Genomic DNA, 10,682 nt, shown 5'->3' on the forward strand with positions numbered 1-10,682 from the left:
GTCTGGAGCGAAGACGACTTTTTGTTAGATTCAATTTGGAAAAAAACTGCTCGCAACGGTAGGTGCTTCCAAACAGACACATATTTCAAAGCGTGTTTCCGCATGACTGAAAAATCATCAACATTTATGTAGCGTTGATAAAAGTTGAGCAGTGGAACGTTTTGGTAGGCTACATCGCTTTCAACGTACCGTCACTCTGGAGCTCTACTATTTCATGTTGGAAGTTACTAGGAACATCAGTTGCAACCACATTGCAAGGAGAGACAAAAATATCAAACTCCATTTCTTTACACTTTATGTCCAAAAATCTTGCATTAAATGTCTCCATAAGATTGACACATTCATGGGCATATTTGGCTGTTGTAGAAGGCTTTTGCTCTTGCAAGGTAGGGAAATGTGCGGTGTTATTGTTTTCAAGTTGTACTTTCCACAGATGTAGTTTAGCTTCAAATGATTTCACTTTTGCAAACAAGGAGTTCAAAAGCTGACTCGGTCCCTGCAACTTGAAGAAATTTTGACATTAACAACGGTAAAGAAAGTTTGACGCGGGCCACATGGAACAGTCACGCGGGCCGCATTTGGCCCGCGGGCCGCAGGTTCCCCACCCCTGGTCTAACGCATAAGACATAACCCAATATAACTGCGGTACCTCTAAATACCCATTGTCAGGCATTGTCGGGCATTGTCAGGCATTGTCGGCTTTTTCGGGGGTTGTGGAGCATTTTGGGGGGTTGTGGAGCATTTCTAGGGGTTGTCATGCATTTTCAGGGGCTGTCAGGCATTGTAGAGTAGCTACCTTCAGGCATTGTTGGGAATTTCCAGGCATTGTCAAGTATTGCCAGGCATTGTCGATCATTATCAGTGGTTGACAGGTTTGTTGGGCATTATAGAACATTTTCAGGCATTGTCGAACATTTTCAGGGGTTGTCGAGCATTTTCAGGGGTTGTCAGCCATTGTAGAGTAGCTACTTTCAGGCATTGTTGATAATTTCCAGGCATTGCCTAGGATTTCCAGGCATTGTTGATCATTATCAGTGATTGACAGGCTTGTTAAGCTTTGTCAGCCGTTTTCAGGCATTGTCGAATATTTTCAGGGGTTGTCGAGCATTTTCAGGGGTTGTCAGCCATTGTAGAGTAGCTACTTTCAGGCATTGTCGATAGAGTAGCTACTTTCAGGCATTGTCGATAATTTCCAAGGATTGTCTAGGATTTCCAGGCATTGCCCATCATTATCAGTGATTGACAGGCTTGTTAGGCATTGTCGAACATTTTCAGGAACTGTCGAACATATTCAGGTGTTGTCAGGCATTGTAAAGTAGCTACTTTCAAGCATTGTCTATAATTTAAAAGCATTGTCTAGGATTTCCAGGCATTATCCATCATTATCAGTGATTGACAGGATTGTTAGTCATTATAAAACATTTTCAGGTATTGCCGAACATTTTCAGGGGTAGTCGAGCATTTTCAGGGGTTGTTAGGCTTGGTAGAGTAGGCCTAGCTACTTTCCAGGCATTGTCCATAATTTCCAGGCATTGTCTAGGATTTCCAGGCATTGTCGATCATTATCAGTGGTTGACGGGTTTGTTAGGCATTATAGAATATTTTCAGGCATTGTCGAACATTTTCAGGGGTCGTCGAGCAGTTTCAGGGGTTGTCAGGCATTCTAGAGTAGTTACTTTCAGGCATTGTAGTGTAAATGCCTGAAAGTAGCTATTCTCTACAATGGCTGACAACCCCTAAAAATGCTTGACAACCCCTGAAAATGTTCGACAATGCCTGAAAATGTTCGATAATGACTAAAAAATCTGTCAACCACTGATAATGATCGACAATGCCTGGAAATCCTAGACAATGCCTGAAAGTAGCTACTCTACAATGCCTGACAACCCCTAGAAATGCTCGACAACCCCTGAAAATGCTCCACAACCTCCCAAAAAGCCGACAATGCACGACAATAGCTGACAATGGGAATTTAGACGTACCCCCTGAGAACCCCTGACACTTGAAAATGCTCGACAACCCTTGAATATGTTCGACAATGCTTGAAAATTTCCGACAATGCATAATAAGCCTGTCAACCATTGATAATGATCGACAATGCCTGGAAATCCAAGACAATGCCTTGAAATTACCGATAATGCCTGAAAGTAGCTACTCTACAATGGCTGACAACCCCTGATAATGCTCGACAACCCCTGAAAATGTTCGAAAATGCCTGAAAATGTTCCATAATGACTACCAAACCTGTCAACCACCGACAATGCCTGGAAATCCTAGACAGTGCCTGGAAATTATCAACAATGCCTGAAAGTAGCTAGCCTACTCTACATTGCCTGACAACCCCTGAAAATGTTCGACAATGCCTGAAAATGTTCTATAATGCCCAACAAACCCGTCAACCACTGATAATGATCGACAATGCCTGGCAATCCTCGACAATGCCTGGAAATTCCCAACAATGCCTGAAGGTAACTATTCTACAATGCCTGACAACCCCTGAATATGCTCGACAACCCCTAGAAATGCTTCACAACCCCCCGAAAAGCCGACAATGCCTGACAATGCCTGACAATGCCCGACAATGCCTGACAATGGGTATTTAGAGGTACCCATATAACTGTGAGTCTGTGACATGCTGCCACTACATCTTAAAATTATCACTCTATCCACGTAACTTCACATCAAAGCACACCTAAATATCTGTAAGACCTTAAAACACATATTCTGAAGGTACATATATTGATTTCCATTAAGGATGCTATTTGAATAAGGCACTAAAGATGCTCTACAGTTAGAGCGAAATGCATATGCCAATAGGGCTCTGCTGATTTTCTATGTATTTTGTAATAAAGAATGGTTCATATTCTGAAGGTGTTGCGACCATGCCAATTTTCATTTAACTTGATTATTTATTTTGGTTAATGGTTATAACGTTCGCATTTTGTCACTTCTACCTTTTTCTAGACCTTTGCTAGGTTGACTGCACTGACGTGTACTGTTCTCACTGTGATGGTCAGAAACAAAAACAACTGCACTGAACGCCAGCGATTTCACCAAATAAACATTCATTGCCAAGATGAGAAATGTTGCCAGATATTTTTTAAATTTCCAGCCATATTGCCATTCTTCTTCGGCATCGTGTGTCACACGGCCGTAGCCCAGAGCATCACGCAACTCTTGCTCTATCGTTGAACTCGGCCAAATCGTGTGCAGAGCACCTTGCTTTTAGGTCAGGGCATTCGAGTAGATGTTGTATCGTTTTCTCCTGTCCGCATTTACAACTTGTGCTCCCCATGGAATACCCCCAGCGTAGGGCCGGATTTAGACCATGAGTGGCCCTAGGCTGTTCCATTTGTGAGGCCCTTCTTATTTTGAGCTCAGAATTTTTCTCTAAACAACATCACATGAATTGCTTAATGTTAAAAATATGAGTGCATTAAACTCTTCGTTCCTTTCATTTTCCACATCCATGAGTGCAAATTTTTAATTAAAAGAATAAAAATTTAGTTAAGGCAAAAGAATAAAAATTTAGTTTTGCCTTTTAATTTTAATTTCTTTGATCAAACCACCGTTACAATTATTGTAAAGTTTATTTACGAGAAACAACACTACATTTAACATGATAAAAACAAAAAACAAACGACGTGTTGTTTTTTTTATTATGTTAAGTGTAGTGTTGTTGCTGGGTTACGTCTGTTTATGTTTTAAAAAAGTTATCTCTCTACCCAAATTGTATTATTTACGAGGACATAAGAAATAGTTACAGCCATCAAATAGAGTAAGACTAAGCTACAGTGGCGTAGCTAGGGGGCGGGGGGTGGACCGCCCCGGGCGGCACGTCTAGGGGCGGCACTTTCAGACAGGACGTTTTTTGTTGTTGATAATGCAAAAGTAAGCGAAAAATAAAAGCAAACAAAATGGCAACGTTCAAAAACATAGAATTATTCCACTTTAAAGGGCTAGACCAGTGGTTCCCAACCGGGGTGCCGCGGCACCCTGGGGTGCCAATTGCAATGCTCAAGGGTGTCGCGAGCAGGGCCGGATTTAGCTGATGGGGGGCCCGGGGCACTTTTAGATCGGGGAGCCCCCATACAAAAACCATCTCTACGTCTACAGTAGCATCAGTCTATTACTGCACAGCATTTTGCAGAAACTTTAAAGGCCAAAAGGAAAAAAATAACACAAAATCACATTTTAACCACATAGGGGGGCCCTTCAAAATCGGGGGGCCCGGGGCAACTGCCCCCTCTGCCCCCCCCTAAATCCGGGCCTGACAGTGACATTGCAGAAATGTTCCTAATGTGGAAGCAATATTAAGACTGTTTCTAAGCTTAATGGTCACTAACTGCTTCGGAGAGATCTTTCTCAAGGCTCAAAAGCATCAAAAATGAACTGAGATCGACAATGTCTCAAGAAAGGTTGTCCGCACTGAGCATTTTGTGCATTGAGAGTGACAAACTTAAACAGATAAATTTTGATGAACTTTTGCATGATTTTGCTTCGACGAAAGCTGGAAAAAAAAGTGGTAGCCTAGCAGTGGCGTAGCTAGGGAATGTGCCTGTCACGATTTCTTTCTATCTCTTACCAGGAAAAAGACTTGGAAAGGTTCAATGACGTAGTTTAATGGGTCAAACCGAAAAGCAGTCAATTAAATGTCGAATAATTCTACTAGTGAAATGATAATCTGACTTCTTGAAGAACTTTAACGAACGGCTTCTCAAATAACTCTAATTTCTGCATCAACTACCAATCCACAACTCATAGCACAACTCTCATAATCAACTCATAATAATCATCATAATAATAATCATAATAATAATAATTACACAAACTACACTACTATTTATATAGTTGGTTGTTCAGTCCAGTAACTTCGAAAAGGTAACGTAGTGTTGCATCACACGAACTCATCGTCGGTCACGTAGCATTTAAATGTAAACAACAGAAGTCTCTATAGAATGTCACGTAGGGCCGAAGGTTGTAGAAAACACGTTACCCAGCCAGCAAGCCCATATGGGCCCCACATGGGGACCCATATGGGCTGATGTACGGGCCCCATGTGAGCTGCCCATATGGGGCCCATACACATTGTGTCCGCGGGCATCACATTGCCCCCATATAGGCTGCCCATATTTATTTATGGGTTTCATGTGGGTTGCTCACACTCAACCCACAAATCTAATATGGGCTGCCCATATGTAACCCATAAATCTAATACAGGCTGCCCATATGTATATCAGGTATATATATAACTGCAGACAGATGCCAAAGTCACTGCAAGCAGCGAACTTTGCGCAATGCATAGCAAGGTGCCCCAGTAAAGTGCTCAATCGGCGTAAGCCAAGAGCGTCAATTAGACAGTGCACATTGTTTTATTTATGGTGTTAAACTGTTTTATTTGCATCAACAGCGCACGGGTACAAATAATTGACACGGCGAGAGAGCACAAACAAACATAGCCAGGTTGAAGACTTTCAGAAACCGGCCTGCCACACCCCGCGCCGGCTGGAATGGCCATGACGGTATATAGCTCCATGTGACATTTTCCTATTTGTGGTACGTAAGCAGCAAAAATAGTACTACTGCCAACCTTGCCAAAGTGCTTCAACTGCAAGCAGTGAGCTTTGCGCAATGCATAGCAAGGTGCCCAGAGTAATTTTGGTTGTTCAATTTCATTTTGTGTTTGTTTAAAAGTCGTTTGAGACAACTAAAAAATCTCATAGTCTAGACAAATGCTGATCGAGATGTATAATTGTATATCATATTAGTATGGGTTGCCCACAAACCTTTGAATCACTGTTTGGGTAGCCTATGGTCTGCCCATAAAAAATGTGGGCAGCCCATGGTCTGCCCATAAAAAATGTGGGCAGTCCATGGTCTGCCCATAAAAAATGTGGGCAGTCCATGGTCTGCCCATGAAAAATGTGGGCAGCCCATGGTCTGCCCATAAAAAATGTAGGCAGCCCATGTTCTGCCCATAAAAAATGTGGGCAGCCCATGTTCTGCCCATAAACAAAGTGGGCAGCCCATGGTCTGCCCATAAACAAAGTGGGAAGCCCATCAATATTTCATGCTTAGCCCATGATCAATAACTTTATGTGGCTAAATTCATTAAAATGCATTTATATGATCACGCATTTGAAGATTGGAAGTTTTATATTCCACCTTGTCATTTAGCAACACATTCTGCAAGAAAGCCCATATTGGGCACATATGGCAAAAACACAAAAACCCACATAGAACCCACATGCCCACAAGCCCATTAAAATAGTATATGGGGCCCATATGGGCTTGCTGGCTGGGTACATAATACAGATTTCGTCATCAGAGGTTACTTTAGGTCAATACCCGATAATAACACATCGCTCAAGAATTCCATAATGAAAACAGCACATTCTGTCAAGACGCAAAGCAGCCCGACGCGAGGCTTTGCACATTGATTGTGACATACGCCCCCCCTTAGAATATTGTTGCAAACAATATAACAACACAATCAATACAAAACACACCACAAAACAATTAATTACTCAATAAATCAATTCTCATAAGTCCATCGTTGCATGATCTACCAACGATAGCTTTTCTCAAAACAATAGTCACGTTTTCGGCGAAAGTCTCCAACGTCCTCAACATCTTCAGTGCACCGGCGAGCAAGTTGACCAATCTTCTGGCATCGGAAACACCTCCTCTCCGGACAGTCCTTGGCGAGATGACCTTCTCTGTGACAGTTGTAGCAAGCCTTTTCATCAAAAGGGCAGCTCCTGGCTATGTGTCCACTCTCTCCACATCGATAGCAATGGTTGTCACGGCAACGTCTGTTTTCCGAATGTCCGCCGTCAGCAACGCACTCCCTGGCGAAATGTCCGCGCCTACCGCATCTATAGCAAACTCCAAATGGTCGTCGCCTGCCTCTTCTCCTCGGTTCATCGCGCTCGTAATATCCGTCATCGTGAGATCGTTGCTGATTATCTGCAGAACAATCTCGAGCAAAGTGACCATTCTTGCCACAAGAATAACAAGTAACTTAACTTCAGAATTTCTCTCAATAACATTTCCGATTATAAGATCAACTAAAGAGTTTTGTAAACATAACGCTTTCACAGTCCCACTACAATATGGAGTTTCGATATATATCTTCGCTAACTGTCCTTGGATTGAAGTGTTATTTATCGACATCACAATTCCAGTTTTTCCCGTTAATTGACTGTCTTTAACCAAATCTCTCCTCACTATTATACCCGTAGAACCAGAGTCACGTAAAACTTTTACCTTTTTGTTCCCAACTTTTCCATCCACTACTGGCAGGTAATCTTCAGGTATTATTTTTTTGCAAACATCTTCATCCGGTTTCTCCTCCCCAAGCGTGGGTTCAGGAATCATTAACGCACAACCGCATCGATAAACGTCCTCTGTGTCTTTATCTTTTCCAGACTGATTGGATAGGGAAAACGACTTGTCTTTGCATTCCTTCGCTTCGTGTCCTTGCCTATTGCAACGATTGCACCACTTCCTCGATTCCTGATGATTTCTGTTAGTTTTTCTCCGGCAGTTAACAGATTTATGACCTAAGCCATTACAATGAAAACAACGTACTTCTCTTGGAACCGCACCTCCTTTAAAATTATTTGTTTGCTCCTCGTCATTATCGCATGACAACGTCTCTTCGGTCGACAACTTCTCATCATGAGCAACTAAATACTGTTCCGCCACACTGGCTATGTCTTCTAGAGTCTTTGGACTTCTCTCCATTAGATAAACAGACAGATCTTTTGAACATGAATCTGTGAATTGTTCCTTAACTATAAGGTTTGCCAATCCGTCCAATGATTGATCGGCCCCCAAAAGTTCAAACCATTTTAACAAAAGGTTGCTTAAACGTTCAATAAATTTACCTGGACTTTCGTGTTTTTCAGGCTTTGCCTCACGGAATCTTTGACGGTATCCATGCTCGGTAAAATTGTATCGCTTTAACAGAGCTAACTTCAATCTGTCGTAGTTCATGGCCTCTTCTTACGAAAGTCTTGAATATACATCAAGAGCTTGTCCCGATAATAACATGCTTATAGCTGGGTAGCCCACGTCGGCTTCTCCAATTTGGCTATTGTAGCATATCTTTCAAATCTTAACAAATAACTATCCAACTCATCTTTTTCTTCAACAAATGATGGCAAATCTGGACGTCTAACTTGCGCCACAATAACATCTCGAGCATTATCATTAGTAGAATTAGATTGCTCACCAATGTCCAGCTTTTGTCTTTCTAATTCAAGTTTTAACTTTTCCAATTCATATTGCGCTCTTCTTTCTTCAGCTTCTGCTTCGCGCTGCGCCCGTTTCTCCTCAGCTTCAAGTTGTGCTTGTTTTTTTTCAGCTTCAGCTTCACGCTGTGCTCGTTTTTCTTCAGCTTCAAGTTCTGCTTTCCTTATTTCACGGGCAGCTCTTCCATCTTCTCTTTCGTCAGCTTCTCGCTGAGCTTTTTGGTCCATTATCTTGTGATACTCTTCCATCACAAACTGAGACTTATTATTACCAGTCAGCCCCATTCGTTCAGCCATGCTCCGTAAGTCTTCAATCATCTCATGTTTGACGGCATCCGCCATTTTGACAGCTTGTTGTTAATTTATTATTCTTTCAATAAATCTTCGGTTTTTCGGTTTATTCTTTTTCGATTATTCCCGGACGAGCCCCCAGAATGTCACGCTTTCTTTCTATCTCTTACCAGGAAAAAGACTTGGAAAGGTTCAATGACGTAGTTTAATGGGTCAAACCGAAAAGCAGTCAATTAAATGTCGAATAATTCTACTAGTGAAATGATAATCTGACTTCTTGAAGAACTTTAACGAACGGCTTCTCAAATAACTCTAATTTCTGCATCAACTACCAATCCACAACTCATAGCACAACTCTCATAATCAACTCATAATAATCATCATAATAATAATCATAATAATAATAATTACACAAACTACACCACTATTTATATAGTTGGTTGTTCAGTCCAGTAACTTCGAGAAGGTAACGTAGTGTTGCATCACACGAACTCATCGTCGGTCACGTAGCATTTAAATGTAAACAACAGAAGTCTCTATAGAATGTCACGTAGGGCCGAAGGTTGTAGAAAACACGTTACATAATACAGATTTCGTCATCAGAGGTTACTTTAGGTCAATACCCGATAATAACACATCGCTCAAGAATTCCATAATGAAAACAGCACATTCTGTCAAGACGCAAAGCAGCCCGACGCGAGGCTTTGCACATTGATTGTGACAGTGCCGCCCGGGGCGGATTCAGATTTTACCGCCCCTTCAAGAAAAAGCATGTGAAAATGAAATGCGTTTTTTTATCAGCACTGCAATACGTAGCATGCTTTTTCAATTTGCGGTGTAAAGTCAGACGAACGTACCATTATAATTCATTAATATACTAAATGCAAAAGCACAAAAACTGCTGCAAAATTAAAATAATCAATTTGCAACTTTTTACAAGGCTACCCAAATTTGAAGAGCATGTTTCCGCCTCTGCTTAATAAAGGCTAGTAGGAATTTTTTACGTATTAAAAACATAACGGCAGAAGAAATTAATTTAGTTCATTTCCACTAGACTGTGTAATATAGTGTAATATGAATAGTGTTACAGACAATTTTCACCAAATCAAACGTAATATAAAAACCGTTATGGTCTACTTAACCTAGCTGGCATCTTACGTCATGGAAATTGCTAGAAAATGTCCAAATATTGCACCATCGTTCGTAAGACCTGATGAAACATTGCATCACCACCTTTGAACACCTGTTTGAATTGCGTGACAATGTCTTTCATTATTGCGTCACAGTTACTGTTTACATGAGTTTGAGATATCGCAAATTATTCTAGTCATTCGTAAGGTTGTTGCTTGAAAGTTGGTCGCAAATTTAACTGTTTCGCTTAGTGCTGCTAGCTGGACAAAATTTCCGTCTTTTATCCAAGTAATCTGTATTGTAGTGACAAGTTTTTAGTGGTGTATCGCGTTGCACCCCATTTTCGACAGCTTTGAGGGTAATTTTACAGAAATAAAAATTTGAATAGACGTTTCAAAGGAGTGTTTCTTTTTCGGTCATTACATACAGACGAACGGATCCGAGAATCTTATGTTACAATTTTCCCACGAAGAGATTATGGTTTACCGCTGTGACCAAATAGTTGTTTACCAATGTAATGATATAGAGTGACTTATAGGCTAGACATTTTCTTCTTTTGCTCATTGAACTTTTTTTACTTATTCGCAACGTAGCCTAAGTTTTATCATTTTTCCAATAATTTTTATATAGCCTACTTACAACACTTTAAATAAAATATGGATATAAGCTTAGAATCTTATAGAAGCTTATTCCTATCAACTGTAAAACGAATACAAAATGAGCAAGCGCACAAATTACAAGGTTGCAAATGCAGCAAAATCATCTTTAAGTAGACTTTAGCCATAAGGGAGACCGGGGCAAGTTGAGCAGGTTTTTTTTTAAATCTAATTTTTTTTTATTTTACTAACTTTTTCGAAGACTCAAGTATTGCATTTCAAAAACATGCTAATAAGCCAAGTTTTAAGACAAAAACTGGTTAGTTTTATTTATTATTTTGCACCTGTATTCAAGTTTAAGTAACGATTGCGCAACTTGCCCCGGATTATTTTCCGGGGCAAGTTG

This window comes from Aplidium turbinatum, chromosome 10, assembly GCF_918807975.1.
Source record: "Aplidium turbinatum chromosome 10, kaAplTurb1.1, whole genome shotgun sequence".
Lineage (NCBI taxonomy): Eukaryota > Metazoa > Chordata > Ascidiacea > Aplousobranchia > Polyclinidae > Aplidium > Aplidium turbinatum.